This window comes from Staurois parvus, unplaced genomic scaffold (assembly GCF_062004578.1).
Source record: "Staurois parvus isolate SC_StPar_1 unplaced genomic scaffold, SC_StPar_1.0 ptg000618l, whole genome shotgun sequence".
In the NCBI taxonomy this organism is placed as follows: domain Eukaryota; kingdom Metazoa; phylum Chordata; class Amphibia; order Anura; family Ranidae; genus Staurois; species Staurois parvus.
In genome coordinates, this window is record NW_028318414.1 from 2,778,534 (window position 1) to 2,801,084 (window position 22,551).

The window sequence follows — 22,551 nt, forward strand, 5'->3', positions numbered from 1 at the left end:
TATTGATTGGAAACTTAGCTCCCTCAGACGACTGTAAAAGAGGATATCCAAGATTCTTCCCCAATCTGATAAGCTTGCAACCATGATGAGGACCAGTTAGAGGAAGGCCTTCACCAACTGTAGTGCTAGACTTGTGACCCACTATGCCAGGGTAAGCCTGTGGGTCAGGCAAATATGACAGTCCAGAGACTGAGCTCTCTTGTTCCACACAGCAAGAATGTTGAATTACAACATCTGCTTTGAAATTGATCATACAGGTCTGCCTCGAAGGAGACCACCATTAAGTTCAAATCCACCATGCAAAAACAGATGGTCAGTTACTGTAGCTCCTGGACTGCTTAGTATAAATGTGGAGCTTGTCCAAAAGGAGGTAAACCTTGCCTTATCCCCGACCATGTGATGAGATGTTTCCAGTGACAAATTGCTGAAAACGCAATTTTTGAGCACAGCAAACAGCAGAAAGAGTTGGTGAGCTAAGAATACGGGGACATGGAAATGTTCACAGAGGCTTGAAGGTCCCCTGGTTGGAGGAAACCAATGATTGACCTCTCAGATTCCATCCAGAATTTTTGTACCCAGAGAAATATGTTTGGAACCTTCAGATCCAGTATATGGCAGATGTTCCCTTTTACTTTGGGATGGTGAACAGGTTCGAATAAACACTCTAAAACAGACAACAGACATGAGTCTCTGTGAGTGGAGTTTGTTGGGATATTGGAAAGTTTGACAAAATAAAGTGGTGTGGAGGTAGAGACTGAAACTCTAACTTGTAGCCTTTAGGACCCTGGACCCAAATGTTTGATACAACCAGAGACCAGTTGGCCACAAGGGTTTGAAGTAGGGGCGACTCTTGAGAGGAGAACTTTCCCATGGAGTTGTAGGACTTGGGGATCCAGGCCCTACAGTAGAACTGAATGCCAGACTTAGCCTTAGAGCTGAAGGCCTGAGAAAAACAAAAAGAACAAAGGAATTATTCCTAGAGTCAGAAGGGTACTTCTCCCCAGTGACCTCCTTGATAAAATTGTCCAAGAATCTGCCAAAAAGGCATTTTCCATCAAAGGGTATATGCGAGAAGAGCTTCTTGCACTAAAGCTCAACAGTCAAAAATGTGAGACAGAGGGTCTTCCACATGTGTACCTAAAGTTAGTCCATTCGGAACATTTGACAATAATGATTTGCTAATAGACTGTTCACTTTGCAAGGGAAATTGCACTTTGCAAGGGAATTTCCCCCAGAGCTTGTTAACTGAGTGAAGTTCAACTGAATTCCATCAGCCCCACCAAAGCCAGGGCTAATTCTAGCCTTGCACAAGCTACTATTAGCCTACGTTCACCAAGCTCATGTAAAGCATTTATCTTACATATTAATGATCCATTGTTTAAATTTGTGCAGCAACCTTACCTTATCACCAAACTTCAGATCTTGGCAAGCTGATACATGCAGGCATTCCAGTATATGCTGGGACTTGTGGTTTCACAAAGCTGATAACGCTCATACTCCCTGTTTTTATGTTTGGTATATTAGCACCAGGGGCGGACTGACAACTCATGGGGCCCCCGGGCAATTGGGGATCATGGGGCCCCTGTGTCCTTGCCCAAACTCAAAAAAGCCTATGAAAAAGGTACCAGGGGCATCTCATGGGGCCCCCTACTGACCCCGGGCCCTCGGGCAGTGCCCGAGTTTCCAAATGGTCAGTCCGCTCCTGATTAGCACACTTTTACCTCTCTTAGGGACAGTGATGAGCTTTCTACTGTTCCTACTGACCAGTCCACTACAAATGATGGCGTTATCTTTCCATGACGGTATACTGTAGCATACAATAAAGAGATCACTTACAGAGTTAAGTTGCACAGGACTGAATTTGATATTCATCTGCTGCTCCAGATTCCTGTCACTCACTTTCCGCCAACAGTGCAACGCACACACATGTTATTTCTTCTACTGCTCCATAAAGACCGAGTCAACTGGTCTTAGACCCGGCAAGTGCAAGTTAGAGCATATCAGAAAATGCTCTAGTGCAAATGGCCATGTGATTCTCTACCATAGTGTTACGCTGCAGGCAGTTTGGTAATTAAATTGTCACACCTATTATACCTGCATGCAGTTCATTTTGTAGTAGCAAAACAAATTGTATAATCTTAGGACAAACCTTCCATTTTCATGTGGGTGCAATGTTTCCAAATTGGATAATATGAAGATGTAAAATCTGCAATGTAGATTTGGATCCTGTATGATCTAAATGAATCATATTATTTCACTGAAATATAAACCGGGACTGGTATGTTTATATTTAAGTAAAAGTTTGGATCCACCTGGAGGGTTTGTTTAGACTCCTGACCAAATCTGGAGATGGAGCTCAACTGCTGGAGCCATGTCAGAGATGTCAAACATGGAGCAATGCCAACCTGACTTTGTAAATATAGTGGAATCTACATGTCTCCTAAGAAGAAGTAACAATTAAAGTAATCCTGTCAGAATTTTTTTTTTTAATAAAACAATCCACTTCTAATCATGTCCTAGACATACTAAGATTTACCACTCCTCAGATCACAACCACAGTCATTCCTGCATAATAATGGCCAGTCATACTGATTCCCATGCTCCTACGCTTATGCAACTGCACTGGAAAGTGGTAATTTCTTGCCCTTCCCTAACTCTGCATTATGAAGCAACAGGTACCTCGACGTCTACTTTCCCATACCAAGAAATACAAGGGTTAAGGCAAGTATAGGTTTATATTCTAACTATACTGAAAAAAGAAAACCCCTTTGGCCCCTATGGAGACTATCGCAGTGTCTTACTACGTCATGTTGCATTAAGGCAGCCCATCATTTGAACAACGTATATGGCCCTTTTTATTGCTGTGCACCACAGTATACAGTCTGTGCACTGGGGTGTGCTGCAACACAGGTGCATTGCCCATTACTGCAGATGTGTGTTGAGTCCATACTCTAGATCAGTGTTTCTCAACCATTTTTCAGTCAAGGAACCCTTTAAAATTATGGACAGTCCCGAGGCACACTTTAAAATAATGGACAGTCTTGAGGCACCCCATTCTAAAATGTCTTGAGAATGCCCAGTGGGAGGGGCGAAACGCGTCAACGCACTTCTAGTCTGCCATCCTTACGCCCTGTGTCACTTCCGGTGAGAGGAACGCACGCTGCGGGGTGCGTTCCAGGCAGCCATCTTCATTCATTGTTTGAGCTGTGTCTGTTATCCTCTGTAAACCAGGAGTCAGTGAGGTCTCTGGATTGGATTGCGGTCTTATGGATTTGTGTGTGCCAATGGAGGCAATAAATTAATGCTTTTAACTCTCTTTAAACATTTGTTATTAGGAGTATATGGAAGGAGCACATCAAGCCATACAAGGTGAAAGGAGCTTTGGAAGATATAGAGGGGGTGTAGGATCCCTAAAATCCTAAAAGGCGCAATACTCACTAATATCTGGTGAGTGCGGTTGATGTTGATTTCACACTGGTGAAGGTGGAAGCACATTTCTTTTGGAGAAGATTTCTTATTTGTGTTTTGGGAAGAAAGAATTAGTTTTTGCACACAATATTAATTCTTTTGGACACTAATTAATTATTTATTAATATTTTTTTCACTTTTATATATATTTTTTATATTTTTTTTGATTGAACTCTATTTTTTTGATTGATATTAACATATGTTTGACTGATATTGTATATGGTGAGGTTGATTCGCGCTGTTTATATACTTTAATGTCCATAATTTTAAAAGGGCACCCTATTCTAAAATGAGAAAAACTATTCTATTCTTTATATAATGCAGCGACATCCATAGATGTAGGACACCTAACATCAGAGGTGATTTATTCTTCCAAAGCAAATACATTTTTGCACACTGGTACTAAGTAGTGTTCCAGTGTTTCTCTTCCCCCTCAGTTTTTCTCCATCACTGAGCTAATGTGAGCCCAGCACTGACGGAGAGGGGCAGGGGAGAGTCAAATTAGGATGCTGGGCAGGCAGCTGATGTCCTCCTTCTCAGCTGATTGTTGTCAGGCCTCCAGCTAGAAGGTCGTAATGGTGCACAAAGAAAACCTGTGCTTTGTTTAACTAAAAGGCAGGCTTGTTCCACCCATTGGCTTGTATATAATTTGGGCAATTTTTAGACATTTTGCCAAGGCACCCCTGAAGAAACCTCAAAGCACCCCAGGGTGCCGGGCACCCTGGTTGAGAAAGGCTGCTCTGGTTGAATGGCTTTCCAACACCCAGAATGCATGTTGCGGTGATGTGGAGTAAAATGCACAGATCTGAAGGGGGCTTGTATAGGACTGCTTGAGAGTAAATTTAAACATGCAAGATAATGCTGTTGCTTTAACTTCTTGCCGACCAGCCACTGTAGAAATACGGTGGCAGGTCGGCACGGCTGGGCAAAACCATGTTTCAAACTGTGCGTTTGCAAAACAGGTAGGGGGCGCGCGCGAGGCGATCACGGCCACGGGTGTCAGTCGCTGGGTCTCGGCCGGTCATTACTGGCCATGTCCCGCTGATTAGCGGCAATCACTGACAGAGAGCAGGGCTGCAGTAGCTCTGCGTTCTCTCAGTCCCCTGTCAGCTCTTGACATGCTGATCCGGAGAGAAAAATTTATCTCTCCAGATCAGCAGTGTTCCCGTGCAGTACACACCCCCTAGTAAAACACTCCCCTCACATAGTTAACCCTTTCAGTGAATAAAAAGGTTAACCCCTTCCTCCCCAGTGCCATTAGTACAGTGTCAGTGTTTTTTTTTTTGCACTGATCACTGTATTGGTGTCACTGGGGATGTCAGTGACCCCAAGTCAGTTCCCCCCCAGTGTCAGAATGTCCGCCGCAGTCCTGCCATAAGTCGCTGATCGCCACCATAAGTCGCTGATCGCCGCCATTATTAGTATAAAAAAAATTAAAAATCCCAGTATCTTTCCTGCCATTTGTAAACGCTATAACTTTCATGTAAACCAATTAATTTACACGTATTGGGATTTTTTTTTAGCAAAGACATGTCGCAGAATACATTTTGGCTGAAATTTATGACTAAATTTGATTTTTACATTTTTTTTTTACTGGTCATTTTTTATAGCAAAAAGTCCAAAATAAAGTTTTTTTTCCTCAAAATTGTCAGCCTTTTTTTATAGCGCAAAAAATAAAAAACGCACAGGCGATCAAATACCACCGAAAGAAAGCTCAATTTGTGGGAAAAAAAGGATGTAAATTTCATTTATGTACCGTATTGCATGACTGCGCAATTGTCCGTTAAACTAGCGCAGCGCTGTATAGCAAAAAAATGGCGTAAATTGCAGTATCTATACCATAGTTTGTAGACGCTATAACTTTCACACAAAGCAATCAACATACACTTATTGGGATTTTTTTTACCAAAAACATGTAACAGAATACATATTGGCCTAAATTTATAACCAATTTTGAGTTTACTATATATTTGTTATAGCTGAAAGTAAAAAATATTGTTTTTCTTCAAAATTTTGGGTATTTTTTTGTTTATAGCGTGAAAAATAAAAAGCGCACAGGTGATCAAATACCACAGAAAGAAAGCTCTATTTGTGTGAAAAAAAGGACGTAAATGTCATTTTGGGTGCAGCATTGTATGACCGCGCAATTATCAGTTGAATTAGTGCAGCGCCGAGTAGCAAAAAGAGGCCTGGTCATTAAGGGGGGTAAATCCTCAGGAGGGCAAGTGGTTAAAGCCCGCACATCTTTTTCTCCCCTGCCTCTCTGTTTAGTCACTGGGAACAATAGAAATACTGATACTTCCAAGTATGGAGAAACATGTGACCTAGCACTGTCAGATGAGAGCAGAGAGGCAATCAATCCAGTTTAAAATCTTATTAAAAATCCAAAATCAGTTTACCCAGGGTTATTTTTCTTCACTCTTCAAGGCTGAATGGACTGCTTTTAAGGGGAATAAAGTTAACCTGGTCCTTTACCCAGTACTGGAAAATGTCACCTTCGTATTAAACAAAATTATGTATAAATGTTTTTTTTGCGGGCATGCTTTTTCATCTATGCACTTTAAAGTGGACCTTCACCCTTTTCTATCACTTGCCATCATTTGCCTCTCCACATCCCCATGCCCAGAGGCTCCTGGGATACCAACAACACACATCCCAGGAGGCTTCAGGCCATCCTCCACTGTACCACGCATGCGCTGTGGCAGCTCGTTAGACAGGTGCAAGACTCAAGGAGAAATAGCCTGCCTACTGATGACGTCAGATGAGAAGATGGTGACACGGCACCTGGAATGCTGAAATGGAGTTGCAGCTTACACCAGGCAATGCTGGATTTGTTGGGCACGCGAGTATGTTTTTTGTGCACAACTGAGCTGACAAGGTAAGAGGGTGAAAAAAAAATTGTAAAAAGGGGGGGGGGGAGTAAAGTTGATTGATAAAAGTAGAAGTCCATATGTATATATGGGTGTTTTTTCTCTGGCACTTTTTTGGAAAAAGACAGGTCAAAGATGTACTGCAGATCAGAACAGGCTATAGAATACCCACTTGACCTCCGGAAGTTTTTACCCCCTTCATGACCAGACCGTTTTTTGTTATTTAGCATTGCTCTACTTTAACTAGCAATTACGTGGTCATGCAACACTGTACGCAAATTACATTTTTATAATTTTTTTCACACAAATAAGAGTTTTCTCTTGGTGGTGTTTGCTTACCACTGGGTTTTATTTTTTAATATATAAACAAAAAAAGATTGAAAATTTCAGAAAAAACTATATTTTCCATTTTCTGAGATAAAACATATCCAATAAAAAAAAAATAAAAAAATATAATTTCTTCAAAAAAGGTAGACCAAAATATAATCTGCTACTGTCTTTGGTGGAAAAAAAACAATAAGTGGATATTTAATTGGTTTGTGTGAAAGTTATAGCGTCTAAAAACTATGGTATATTTATTTATTTATTTATTTATCGAGTTTATATAGCGCCAAAGGGTTTGCTCAGCGCTGTACAATAGAATATATTTACACAGCTTTGCAGCTATACTGGTAATGGTGGTAATCAGTGATTTATATTGGCACTGCGATAGTGTAGGGGCTAATCTGGTGCTAGCTGAGACTGGCTGGGAGGTACACTAACTGACTGACACTGACATCAATATTCACACTAATACAGTGATCAGTGCTAATACTGTACACTGTCACTGTACTAATGACACTGACTGGGAAGAGGTTAACATTTAAGGGCAATCAAAGAGTTCATTGTGTGCCTAACAATATGTAATGGGTGTAATGTGTGCTGCTTTTACTTACAGACCTGGCTGTGTTTTCTCCCTGCTTACCAGGGAGAAGAACAGCCAGATCACTGTTACCTGTGCACAGAGTTCTGTGTTTTTGTAAACACAGAACTCTGTGATTGCACATAACCAATCAGCTGACTTCAGATAAAATAAATGGCTGAAATCAGCTGCCATACTTATGCTGTGTCCAATTAAAGCACAGGTCAGCAGTGGGCATGTGCATGTGCGCTGCTGAACCTGTAAGAAACAGCCGACGTATAGGTATGTGATTGTACCTGCAGTATATTTACTGTGACTGGTCGGCAGGTGGATACAGTTCGCTGTGCAGTGATTGATTTGCAATGTACCCTTGCGGCTGGATGAACAGAAAGAACAAAGTACAGAGAAGCGTCAGAGAAAAGCACATCAAGCTGCAACATTTCTCTTATGTGTCTTTTCTGATGTTCATCAGTATTCACAGAAAATCTTTCATTATATAGAAATTATTGATCTTTATGATAGTGTTCTTTACATTCACATGACACACTTGTGTTTTAACATGCTCTTTTTTTGACATTTGTTGACATGCTCTTTGAAGAATCTCAACCAACTGGCTTAAATAAGAAAGTGCAAACAAATGCACCAATCAGGATTCAGAAAAATGTATATATATATATATATATATATATTTGTTTTGTTTTTTTTTGTTTTTTTACATAAGAAACTTAAAGGAAATATGTCAAGTGGCAAATGGGGGCAGCCATTGAAAATTCTAGTTGGCTGGCTATTGTGCTTTCTTAGGGCTTGTGTCAATGGGCTTTTGTTCACTTCAAGCAGGTTTTGCATTCCCATCCAGGTCTATGGTAATGCAAAACTTGCTTGAAACAGATAAAATGCAGCTTAGAAGCAGATCAACTGAAGGTCAAATGCACGTCAATGAAATTGAAATGATCTTAGAGGTGTCTCAAGTTGATGTCATCAGCACAATCTTAAAAAGGAACTTTAGCCGATTCTTAAAAAATGAAAAGTCAACAGCTTCAAATACTGTAGCTGCTGACTTTTTGGTCTCATGCACACAAGACGTTTTACTTTTTTTTCTGCCTCTAAACGCCCCTCAATGTTAGCCTGTGTGTCTGTGCACACATAGGTGTTTACAGGCCTTTGGAGGCAGGGATATTTAGAGGCAGAAAAAAAGAACCCAGGGCCAAACCCAAAAAATGCTTGAGGTGCCTAAATGTGTGTAAATGGGTCTAAACATGCTATAGCACTAGATGTGTCAAACGCTTGGGCATTCATTCCTTTTCATGGCCAGAATATACTGTATTAATATTCTGGCCAATGGAATGAATGAATGCCCAAGCACTTGATGCATTTAAGCGTGCCTAAATGTGTTTGCAAAATGTGGCTTTAGGCACGTTTTTGACACTACTTTTTCTTCCCATGGACCAAAAGCATCCAGGGGAGGAAAAAAAAAACGTCCTGTGTGCATGGAGCCTTAAGATACAGATGCCTACCAGCCCATGGAGTTAAGCTCTTGGGAGTCTTGTATTCTTAGCAGAGTAACATATACTGTATGAAACTGATGTGTATAGTGTACATTTCTATAATAAAGTTGTAACAGCGCAGGGGTGGCCAACCTGCGGCTCTCCAGCTGCTGCAGGACTACAAGTTCCATCATGCCTCTGCAAGTCAGTAACTTCCCATCTTTGCATAGCCTCATGGGAAATGTAGTTCCACAACAGCTGGAGAGCCACAGGTTAGCCACCCCTGTAACAGCGTATACCCGGAGATGGACGCGGTTCAACCATCTTGGCAAAGGGGTTAACTGTCCTGACAAATATATTTCTCCCTTATTCTTTCCCACCCCCTCCCTCTGTGAGAGGCACAGTGACATATGGCAGTATATGTGTGTGTTAGAAGTATCACAGGCCAGATCCCAGCAGGGAGCCACAAGGTGCCTCACTGTCCCAAGAAAGCTGTACCATTTCACACCTCGGAAGAGATAAGGCAAGCTTTCTCTGGAGTTGAGAGAGATTCCAACCTCATAAAACTTAACTCAGCGTAGGTGACAGAATCAGATAACCTCGGTTAAAACCATTTTTCCCCTCTGTCTCATATCTTGGAATATGAGAGACTTACATAAAAACCGAACATATCGTCAGATGGACGATGAGCAGGCAAACAGTTTGATGTGTCACTCGCCTTGTCCTGGACACACAGGAAAGCAGAAAAATAGATCTCACGAACCGTTCAGTGTACACTTTCATAATTCATATCTAATCAATCCTCAGACTTGTCTGCATATTAATCTACCCACGGGTGGAATGTCACTTGTGCATAGGAAAAGTTATGAGCCCAAATATGAACTACACAAGATTTTGGCTCTAGTTTAGGTTGACACCCAGACCTCCACGCCTACACGGGGTATTGATCCGTGGCATCAGAGACACCCCCTGCTGGGGAACTACAAATTGGGCTGTCAGGCCTAAGAGAGGGAGTTGAAGAATTCTCCCATTGACCATCGTAACATAGGGAGATCGAAGCACCCTTCTGCTCTGAAACTTGGATCTGCTAACCCAGGACTTTGGCAAGTACTTTAACCATTTCACCTCTCTCTGATATCTCTTTGCTGTGCTATGGTTCTTTGTATATGTATATATACTGTATATCTTAGTTACATCTTTTTTCTGTAAATATTTTTATTGCACCCGTTTGACCTTTTTGTAATAAATCTTTCTTTCTGAAAGTGTTGAATTGTTTCTATAGCTCTGTATTGCAATTTACGAATCCCTGCCTCTAAAGAGAACGCTACTGTGTTTGTTTAAACCTCTGTATAACCGGCCTGCGGACCGTTTTATACAGACGATTATCTCAATCATTATAGTGTTATAGCTGATAACGCAGAGTTTCCTCTTTCTCTGTACAAAAAGAAGGTGGTGGCAGTGTGAAGGGTTAATTGCGTAATTAACTTGACCCAGTAACAATCGCCCAGGCTGCCGGTACATTGATTGTGGTCCGTTAGCTGGAAAATCGTTGTGCAGGGTGCAGCTGGGTGTGGCATTGTTACGCATGTCACATCGCGGTTTTAGATCGGCTAGTCCTTCGGTCACAAGTTTGGGTGAGAAGGTCTGGGGTCTGACGCCGCGATCATGACAAAAGTGATTTTAAAAATATTTGTGTCGCAGTGCCTTTAAAGTCTGCAATTGGCCTTTGTCTTATGTCTTTGGATTATTCCAGTCTTCACTAAAGTTTATTATTCGTCAGGCTTTGTGTCACCAGCACCACCATCTTGGATGGGGCAGCCAGCTGTGACTTTCTGCAGTTTCACTGCCAGCTCCCCATTGCTCAGATGTTAGAGCAAGTCCGACTGGTCCATAGGAATGTAGGAGGGCCAGTTTTCTTCTCGTCTTTTCATCAATTTTGAAGGGACGTCCAGTTCTTGGTAATATCACTGTTGAGCCATATTTTCTCCACTTGATGTTGACTGTCTTCACTGTGTTCCATGGTATATCTAATGCCTTGGAAATTCTTTTGTACCCTTTTCCTGACTGATACTTTTTAACAATGAGATCCATTTGATGCTTTGGAAGTTCTCTGCGGATCATGGCTTTTGCTGTAGGATGAGACTAAGAAAATGTCAGAAAAGACCTACTAGAACAGCTGAACTTTATTTGGGATTAATCAGAGGCACTTGATGATGGCTGGTGTGTAATGACTCCTGTTTAACATGATTTTGAATGTGATTGCTTAATTCTGAACACAGCTACATTCCCAGTTATAAGAGGGTGTGCACACATATGCAACCATATTATTTTAGTGTTTTATTTTTACTTCCCTCCATCTAAAGAATTTCAGTTTGTTGTAAAGTTTATAGGTCGCAATAAAGGTGGAAAAAGTTCTGAAATTATTTATCTTTGTCTCATTTTCTTACATCACAGAAACCTGACATTTTAACAGGGGTGTGTAGACTTTTTATATCCACTGTAGGGCGCTGTAATACTGCCTCACTGTGCTTTGGCCACTTGTACCCACTGTTTTCATATGGATTAGCTGCGCTTTCCAATAGATTTCCTTTATGTCTCCCAGTGTTGGTGCTTTTCTGAAAATGCACCAAAAGTCCTCCATACAGGACAAATACACGCAGATACTGTCCCTGGGACCGGAATACCATGGACACCTGGTTTGGTGATGACATTATTTCCGGTTCCGGCGGCTTGGCGAGTGGCCATGTTTTTGGTTGTCCTCTGACTGGTGTCTGTGTGGAGCTGTGGCACTGGACACTGAAGCTCCTTGTCTGCATGGTCCAGCATTTTTATACCCAATATACCCAACCATGGAAACTGGCTGGTTACACCATAAACCTCCACATTCCATCAGGAGATGCTACCATCAGTTTGGTGAGATCTACAGTAGCTGGTTTCCTTTTGGAGGTACCAATGAGTCATGGTACTTTATGGCGGTTATCTAGTGATGATATATGTTGTTACACACTTCAACAAGTTTTTACTAGAAGGATTACAATTAAATTATTTGGACTGAACTGTTTTGTAGACATTAATTATGTATACTATAAGTAGAATATAAAATGCAAATTTCGAGTGCGTTGTTTTTCTGTTCTTATTTTCTCCACCTCTATTCCCAAGGGGATTATACAGCAGCACTTGGAAGTTTTCATCTATATTGTGCAATCTAGTGCCCAGCCTAATTATTGTTTTTTTCTTTTTGATCAGTAAGGAAGGGAGGGGGAGTTCCTTGCTACTGCACATATGTGTTGTGTGGTCAGTAAAAGGTTAATGGGACTGTGCTTTGGAGGGGTTTGATGACAACAAAGATGGTCAGATCTCACATATTATTGCTCTCTATGAGACCTCTGCCTGTCTTTTGCCAAACTTACTGTGCTGTGTCTGACTCTTATCTCAAACTGATTTTTAATATAAACTTGAAGAAAAAATGTTAGTTATTATTATACAGAATTTATATAGCGCCAACAGTTTGCTCAGCGCTTTACAATATAACGGGAGACAATACAGCAACAATACAGTTCAAAACAAGAGGGATAGGAGGGCCCTGCTCCTTGGACCTTACAATCTAGGAGGGATAGTTGCTTGGTTCTTATGCCAGTCCAATATCCACAATGCTTTTTAGGTCAGTGACCTACAACCAAGAACTCAAAATCTGCATACTCGTTCTTGGTAAGTAGCTTAGACTTGGATGAAACCAAATGATCATCATGAAGCCTAAGGAGCAGGGGTGGACTGACAACTCATGGGGCCCCCGGGCAATAGGGGATCATGGGGCCCCTGTGTCCTTGGCCAAACTCAAAAAAGCATATGAAAAAGGTACCAGGGGCATCTTATGGGGCCCCCTACTGACCCTGGGCCCTTGGGCAGTGCCTGAGTTTCCAAATGGACAGTCCGCCCCTGCTAGGGAGATAGCATTTTCAGGAGGAAAGTCAGCAATGGCAGCCTACATGTATATGTTTCCGTCCACAAAGGAGGTACAGTCAAAGAGACCCATATGCACAAACCATTGCCAGTTCTGGAATAATGATTAGCTACCCATCACAACCCTGCAGACTATTTTCTATTAATGCAAAACACAGCCATCTAGCATATTCCACATGACTGACAGGAGGTTCTCCGTTATTTGCAAAGAAGTGCTTTTTGTAACATGGTTCCATAACAATCACTAAGAGCAATTTGTTGTGCCAGACTGTTGATTAAACACTAAATAATACCCCCTGGGAAAATCTGTCACTGTCTGTTACTTTATTTACAGAAGTGCCTCAACAGACAGCGCCCTACATAAATAAGGCACTCTTGCAGTTGGTATGCGTTTATAGGTGAGTTCAAAATGAAAACTGTACTGCGTTTCACAAATCCATTCAGAATGTATTTCCTAGTTGTCCAAGTATTATATAAGCCATACTTCGTCAACCAAGTTATGATGTTTGAAGCCAGCAGGAGGTGCAAAGTTCACAAGAAAACATGATTTGACAAACAGCATAACAATTCCTCCTTTGTCAAGTTTTTGGCCCCTTCCAACATTGTAATTCAGTAGCTCTTAAAATACAACTTTTTGCTTATCTAGGTACTTGCATCAAAAGCTTCTGTATCACTGTAGCAAAACAGGTGCTTTGCAAAAGAAAGTCTATTTATGATGTCATGTCTTGTTTTTTTTCTTTTTTAAAAAAAAGTGATTGTAAACCTCAGACATGAACAAAACATATCTCTCTATAGCAGTGGTGACAAACCTATGACACTCGTGCCGCAGTGGGCACACAGAGCCCTCCAAGTCGCCCCAGCTGCTGAGCATCAGATAACAGTGCATATAGGGGCCATGTGCATGCTTGGAAAGGAGTAGCAGTGCCAGGCAATGATGTCATGAGCCGCAACTCATTAGCCATGACTCGTCCAAGCTTTTGCATGGCCAGTCAGTGCGCTGCCAAAGATATATATGTTGGACTGGCTGTCCAATTCGTTTTTATTAACACAAGATTGTAGCTTGTGCTGGTGGACAGTGAAACTTTGCCCCCTTGTGCCGGTGATCAGTGGAACTTTGCCCCCTTGTGCCAGTGGTCAGTGGAACTTTGCCCCTTGTGCTGGTGGTCAGTGGAACTTTGCCCATTGTGCTGGTGGTCAGTGGAACTTTGCCACCTTCTGCCGGGGGTCAGTGGAGCTTTGCGCCTTGTGCTGGTGGTCAGTGGAACTTTGCCCTCTTGTGCTGGTGGTCAGTGGAACTTTGCCCCTTGTGCTGGTGCTCAGTGGAACTTTGCCCTCTTGTGCTGGTGCTCAGTGGAACTTTGCCCCTTGTGCTGGTGCTCAGTGGAACTTTGCCCCTTGTGCTGGTGATCAGTGGAACTTTGCTCCCTTGTGCTGGTGCTCAGTGGAATTTTGCCCTCTTGTGCTGGTGCTCAGTGAAAGCTCTGTTATTGTGTTTTTCTTTTAAGACAAAAGATGTTGATGTATGGGTTGTATTTTCTAAACTAAAACCTCAGTATTCAGGTTGAATTGTAGTGTTAGCACTTTGTGATAAATAAATGGGTTTTGGGTTGCAGTTTTGGCACTCGGTCTCTAAAAGGTTCTCCATCACTACTCTCTGGTACATACTTGTCTCAATTAAAGTTGAACTTCACCCTGTAAACAAAAATTTAAAAGTCAGCAGCTACAAATGCTGTAGCTGCTGGCTTTTAAAAAACACACACTTACTTGTCCCAGAGTCCAGAGATGTCCTCACACGACCCAGACCTTTATTCTTTCTTCGGTCCCTGGTGCTGGCATCTCAACTGTGGGCAGCTGACTGTGACTCCTTGCGGCTTCACAACTGGCTGCTCACTGTGCATATGTGAGATGCCCTATGCCCGTGATTGGTCCCACAGTCTCTTGGGATCTCTGACATGTCCCAAGAGACTGCACGGAAAGGAGGAAGGGAGGAACTTCCATGTCATTTTCCTAGGCGATTGGAGTGGAAGCAGGTATCCTATTTTGACAGCTACCCCCCCCCTTCAAAAACTACATAAATATGGCAGAGGAGGGGGGAGGAGGAGAAAAAGCGGAACTTCCCCATGTGGGTGAAGTTCCACTTTAAGATCACTAAGTGTCATTTCTGTTTGCTGCTTCATTCCTCTGCCATAAGTGTCACTTCTGACAAGTTTTTCTGATACCAAGAGAAAAACAGTGAGGAGGAGAGATCTTCAGCAGATTGACAGCCTCAGCTCTGTTACTGCGAGCTGTGTGGAGAAGGTGTGTCCCTTCCCTCCTATCAGCTCTCACAGCTCTTCTCACTGAGCTCTGCAGAGTGTACCTTCAACTCTCCGCCCCTTTTTTTCTGAACTCTCAGACAATCTTTATAAATTCTGGACTTTGAACAGATGTAGAGAAGACTTTACATAAACAGGTACAACTTATGTAGGAGTATTTGTTTCATCTCTGTGTATCACCTGAGGTCTTTCACTTCACTTAAAAGCAGAACTTAACTGCTCCCAAATAACCTCCCCCTGCCCTTGTTCTGCACCACAATTAAAAAAAACAGCATGTAAGCAGATGCCCCTCCTCTTCCTGGCATTTGGCAGAGACTGGAGGTGCATCTGCATATGTGCGGCAGATTTCCACACATGCTCACAAATACTGCCAGCTTTTGGTGGATGGGCATGGATGCTCTATGGCATTAGTGCACATGTGCAGACATCCATTGTACGCGTGCAAATTGCCACAAATTTGCGACTTACTAACATCCTGCCTTCTGAGATAGCTGTAATGTAGCAATCCCAGGAGGCAGCAGGGCCAGACCTAGGCCAAAATCCTGGGAGTGAAGGAAAATTACAAAAAAAAAGAAAAATGGTAAAAAGAATGCAATAAACATATTTAGCACTTGTGGAAGAGGGAGGGACAAAGTAATATGTTGTTGACATGAGTTTTGTTATGCTTTGGGTAACCAGACACATAGCCAAGTTATAGATATTCAACTATGTACTTATTTTTAACAAACAGCAAATGAGCTTTACAACAAGTCCTTACTGACTTCTGTAGCTGCAGGTAATGTAAAGCAATTCATTCTCAATGTTCAAACCAGAAGCACTAAATGCACCCAGCATTTTCAGCTCTCCTTATCTACCCTCCAAGATGTACCTGATTTTTGATAATAGAAAAGAGTGGAAAGCTGGAAGGCTGCTTTGTCAAAGCTGGGAGGAAAGGAGCAGGGTGAGCTGAGATGCTCATAGAATGACTTGAATGACTTCTGTGCAATGTGAGGATGAATTGCTCTATAGTGCTTACAGATACAGAGATCAGTGAAGGGCTGTTTTAAAGCTCATTTTCTGATTTGCAAGAAATGTAAATATTTCCATAGCCTGCTTGTGGGTTCACTTCAAAAACTAAACTTGAAGCAATGCATAGGCATACAGGCCCTTTAACTAGTTGCAGACTTTGGGCATGCTATGCACATCCCAGAAAAGGTCATCATAGTACACAGGGCATGTGTAGCATGTCCACTCCTTCTGCCCTTCTCCCCCCTCCCGTACACAGAAATGTGGCTGTGGCTGTGATTAATCAAAGGAGTATTGCTGTTCAGCAGCTTTAGCTGTCAGTAATAAAGCATTCTGACAGTGTTTGCTACAGAAAGACACAATGTTACATTTTGTAACATTTGTATCACTCTGTTCATTAATCGACAAACGAAGTCAGTTAAAGTAAAACTACTGTATAGGCAAAACATTTTTTTTCATTTTGGATAGAGTATGGGAGGGTTATAACCCCTGTCAGTTAGTTTTTCCCATCTGAGTCCTATTGGAGAGATTTCCCTTCACTTCCTGTTCCATAGCCAAAACAGGATGTGAGAAAAAAAATCTGTAAATTAGAGAAATACCTTGGGGACCCTCAGATCACCAGAACTAGTGTCCCCATTGGAAATTTCCCCTCTATTACTTTTCTGGGGGCAACCCAAATTTGGGTTTTCTTTTACTTTTGAAGATAATGGTAAACAGGACAAGTTTTATTTATTTCAGGTACTTATATAGCGCCATTAATTTATGCAACGCTTTACATATATATTGTATATTCACATCAGTCCCTAACCCTCAAGGGGTGTACAATCTAAGGTCCCTAACTCACATTCATACATACACATAATAGGGCCAATTTAGACAGGAGCCAATTAACCTACCAGTATGTCTTTGGAGTGTGGGAGGAAACCGGAGTACCTGGAGGAAACCCACGCAGGCACAGGGAGAACATGCAAGCTCCAGTGGTGCCATGGTTGGGATTTAAGCCAATGACTCTAGTACTGCCAGGCAGAAGCGCTAACATTTTGCCACTGTGCTGCCCATGAATAGAGAAGGTTAAAATCCCTAATGGGGGCACAAACTGCAATATAAACTCAACAGCTAATGTTCTAATACCTCTCCACTCTACACAAAACTATAAAAAAAAGTTTTGCTAACACTTTAAAACAACCTGACAAGTATACATTTTTTTTAGTAAAATGTTTCTCTGTTTAACCCCTTATTAACCCTTAGTTTACTCTAATCCGGCCTAATTAACTCCTTTCTCCTTATCCATTCAATTATTATTTTAGCATACAATATATTTACACATCTCACATTTAAAAAAGTGCAACATTGAGAAAAAAAAAACACTTCAATTCATTTGTAAATATCTTTGTAATTCTTTGTACCTAGAATCATAATTTTAGTGTCATTTTAAACAGGACAAATTACAGACTAAAATGTACACTTTTTATGTGCAGTAACACTTTATTTTTTAACTAACACTGGTCAAAAAAAGGTAAAAAGAAAAAAGTGTGTTTTGTTTCATTTTGTTACATTTAATTGTCTAAGGATTGCAAAAAAAAAAAGTTAAATTTATTGGAAGACAATAATTTTGAAAAAAAACCTTTGTTTATCCTTAAAAAAACAATATAAGTATTACCTTGTTATCTTAAAGCAGAGCTCCACCCAAAAGGGGAAGTTCCGCTTTAAGGACTGCTCTTCCACTCCCCATTAAGGATTGACACCTTTGGGGGGCGGGGGGGGAGTGGGTACCTGAATTTGACAGGTACCCTCTCCCATTTCCGGTCCGATCGCCTAAGCGATCGGAAACGGAAGGTGTCCTCCCTCCCTCCCTTCCTGTAGTCTTTTGGAACACATGACAGGTCCCAGAAGACTACAGGACTATTCACAAAGAGCAGCGCTACTCGCACATGCACAGTGGGTACCCGGCTGTGAAGCCCCAAGCTATCACAGCCGGGTTCCCACATTGAAGATGCCGGCCTCCTGGAATACAGGACGGCCAGTGAAACAGGCTGCGGGGGACACACCACGGGACCGAGGGACAGGTAGGTGGCTGTTTTTTAAAAGTCAGCAGCTACAGTTTTTGTAGCTGCTGAATTTTATTTTTTTGACATGTAAGTGGAACTCCACTTTAAGTAATGACAATGTTATCAGCAAATAAACAAGTCCATAGCAGAAATGTAAAAATTGCTTTGGTCACAGGGGGTGAACAGATGTGAGAGGCAAAGTGCTTAAGCAACTTTGCCACTATGCAAAGATTTCCTAGCAAAGGCATACGTTTAATAGAAGAGTGTAAATACTCACCTTTCCTGCTGCCCATACCACCAAACACCACTCAGATACTGAGAAATCATCCCAGTGCAGTGGGAAACTGACACTTGGAAACTGACATTTGCAGGAGTGTCTGTTTTCTGGATTCCCTGTTGCTCTATCTAGTTTCTGGCGTTGACCTCTATGTCAACAAGCAGAACCAGTGAAAGTTGCAAGGGAACCAGGAGCTCTATACTCCTAGAAGCGTCAGTTTCCCTTTGTGAATCACATGAAGATTTCTTAGAATCTGACTGGTGCTCAATGGTGCAGCCAATGGGAAAGTTCAGTATTTACACTGTTCTTTTAACCCTTTTTCTGCCAGGTCTGTATGTTGTATGGACCTGACATCAGGGGATTTCACACATAATCTGGAGCCTCCTGGATTGTGTCTAAAACTGACAGGCAGACTCTTGCCTGTCAGGTAGAAGCTGCTGCCTGGTTGCTACCGCACATCACTGCTCCCCTGCCATGTATTCTGCTCTCCGTTTCCCCATCTGCAAGTCTGGGGCCAACACGGTGGGTACCAGGTGATGGAGGGGATGGAGGAGAGTGGACACACTTCCTCTGACCTGGAAAGCGACGTGTAAGACATCTCTTCCGGGTCACCTTTCACTTTCCCTGGCTAAAACAACCAAAAAGCAATGTATTGCAATGTGATCTGAATTCCAATACATTGAGTGAAGCCCAGAGAAGACATGCAGGGTCTTTTAGAATGTAACACTAAACTGATGACCTATCGGGGGCTTTCGAAACCTATAGAAAATATAAGGTACTGAAATTTGTCACTATTTCAAGGGCTCAAACAAATTGAAGGTTTGACATGTTGGGTGTCTATTTACTTGGTGCAACCGTGTCTTTTATATTTTAACAAAAAATGTGGGTAATTTATTGAATTTAATTGCCCTAAAATTCACTTTAGTGTGTTTTTTTACAAAAATTTTGAGTTTCATGTGACATAAAATATTGGAACTACCACTATTTTATTCTCTATGGTGTCTGTTTTCAGAAAATATATAATGTTTGGGGGTTTTATGTAATCTTCAGTCCTGAAACAATTTTCTAAACATGTGTGCAAAAAAAAAAAAAAATGCTCTGGCAGCGAAAGGGGTTAAAAGTATCTGCTCACTGGGAAACTTTTGTATAGCAGGAGGGTCACTTTAAGGATTCAAGAGACATAAGATTTTATTAAGAAGTATTGGCAAACCTTGTTGAATACACTGGCTATCAAGCCCTTGTAAAATGTGTGGCTTTGAGTGCTATGCTTTTTTATTTTTATTGAAAATTCAAGGAAACAATATAAAAAAAACCCATAAAACAACATGTTCCATGTATAACATTGAATAAGACACATGTCAGCATGGTGAAAAGCAAACTACCAGATTTAACTGGATTTATAATAGTAATCATCCCATCAAGCACTTGGAAAAAATGATTATACCCGAAGCATTACACATTGTATCTCTATGTATTTCACGGCATCATTTGAATAAAGTGCCCAGTGCTTCATATCTATTCAGTCTGCTTTGAAGTTGTTACCAAATTCTGTTACAGCTCTGTAGTATGCCTATAACCACTAGCTTTTAGGACCATTCATGAAAAATGTAAAAAGTTTAATGAAAACAGCCATTTTAAACTTAAAATTCAAAATTAAGATGCCTCATTTTGTAGCCAGAACAGTTGAGAAGATCTCAAATTGCCATCTTCAGGGCTAAAACCAAACTCTATAAAGTCAGGGCCCACTCTTCCATCATCTTCCTGTCCAATGAGGATGCCATTAAAAATCACTTATTATTCATATACTGACTTCGCTCCAGGGAAGGGGTGGGGGAAAACTAAGGCCTGAAGTTGGAAAAGTGTGGGCTTTATGCTGGACATACACAGCACCAACTGGCTCAACAAATCAATCCAATGCAGTCATTGTTTAGGTGTCTTGATAGGCGATGAAGCAGTGGCTGTCAGAATACAATAGCTGTTTAGCGTGGATGGTGGAATCTATTAATTTCTTCTGTTTAGCCCATGGGCCTGATTAACAGAAATCATAACTTGTATGGCTAGTCTTAAGCAGTCCATAGACAAGTCATTTTTTGTTCAGCAATTGAGTGTGTGGAGGGAATCCTCCCCACTGAGCTATTGTATGTTGACAGTGGGAAGACATCCCTGCCATCAGAATACACTAGTCAGCACTGCCAGTCTTAGCTGTCACCACTGATCAAGCTAAGTAAATCTGACATATTGGTAAATCTATTGGTGAATCTATTGGTCTGCCTATACATGGATCAATGGCTGAACCAGCCAAATTTCAATCCATGTTAGACCAGCTTTAGTAATAAAGTGAACTCAATCAAAGCGTCACACAAGAGGAAATTTTGGCTAAGAAAGTAATAACAGGTTCCTTGTGGCACCAGCTTTCAGTCAAAATGTTTCGTAAGTCCAACCAGGTAGCCATGTTAAGTCAATGATTTCATAAAAATCCCCTCCACTTTGTGTATGTGCATCCACATTGTGGAGAATCCTGGCTTCAGTACTTTTATAAACTGACCTGGAACAAGTATGGAGATCATTAATGTCAGACTGAAGTCAAAATTCACAGGTTACATTTGTGTTCTGAGTCATAGAATATATTTGAATCCTCTGGATCAGCAGAACATATAAGATTGCAGGGCAAAGCAACGGGTTAAAGATTCCCATTAAATATATCAGTAAATAATAATTGTTCTACCTGCCAAAGACTTTTCTGTGTAGAGCATCTAATGCCTAGTAAACATGATCAGAAAATCAGATGAAAAATACTACTTTGAGCCTGGGTTCACACTGATGCGGTCCGGAAATCACAGCGTTTACTGTGCAAATTCTGCACCACTTCAGAATTGCACCCCATTCAAGCGAATCGCTGTGGGTGTGTATGTCAACAACACTCTAAAATTGGTCCGCAAAACGCAGTCCGATGTGCAGAATCGGATCCCATAGATGTAAATACCCATGCGATACGATTCTAGTGCGGACCCAAAAAAGGGTCCTGCACCTTTTTGGTGCGGATGCGGTGCGATTTGAGCCATACATAATGTATTGTTTAATTCGTACCATAGACAATTCGCTTGTGATTTGCACAAGAATGCGGTGCGGTTCCAGTGTGAATCACATGCAATGTACCACACCCCAGTGAAACCTAGCCTTAAAGTGATCGATAGTCTGATCGTTCGTCGTACACAGCTTTCGAATGTTGATCATGACAGTTCATGCGAAATTATCTGAAGGGACAAACGTGAAACTTTTTCTCACATGATACCAGAACGAATCATTTTCATTTAATCAGTACAGTATTGGTCCGAAAAAAATCGGAAGACCAAGACCACACATGCTCAGAAACAGATTACAGATCACAATATAATACATTTCATTACATCAATTCCGAGGCTGCATTCTGTTGTATGAGAATTTTCAGAACTTTAGTAACCTCTTAGTTTTCAATATGAGACTAGCATGTGAAAAAAAAAACCCTGACGATCATTCATCTAATATTATTATTGTCATGTTTCACATGACTGTCATATTGACTGTCATATGCCTTTTAGTGTTTCTATATTTTGTTTCTGCTCCTCCCTTTCCTTTGGTTTAGTTAATGCTTTATAGATAGCCCTCCCCCTTTTCGCAGTAAGGCACTAGCCTCATGTCATGGAGCAGGAAACATTATGATGTTTTGACCTATTGAATGTTCATTGTTGTAAGATTCTCACAGTTTATGGAATAAACTTCACAAGATCTACAATATGTCTTATCGATTGAGTCACTGACTGTGGTATCCAACTGAGGTTGAAGTTATCGCTATCTCATCACAACTGCAAGTTATAGAGATCACACTATCAATGCTTAGATTGGAGAGACAGAACAGTCAAAAGATCAGTGGAATGCTTAATAGGATCCTGGCTAGTCAAAGGATCAGTGAACTGTCTTCATAAGAATCCTTGCTGGCTGGAATACACAGTGGGATGTTGCATGGATGCTGGATATAACAGCTATAGAGAGTGCAGCCACCTCTATACAAGTCTGTACATGCCTCCAAGTATATCCCAGCATAACACTCGTCAGTGTCAGGACAAATTACACTGTTCAACAAGTTTTTATTTTTTGCCAGTTTTGGAAACAAAAGGATCCATTTCTTAATGAATTTCACATTCTGAGTTCAAATATAACAATGAAATTTGTCAATTGGCTCTAGT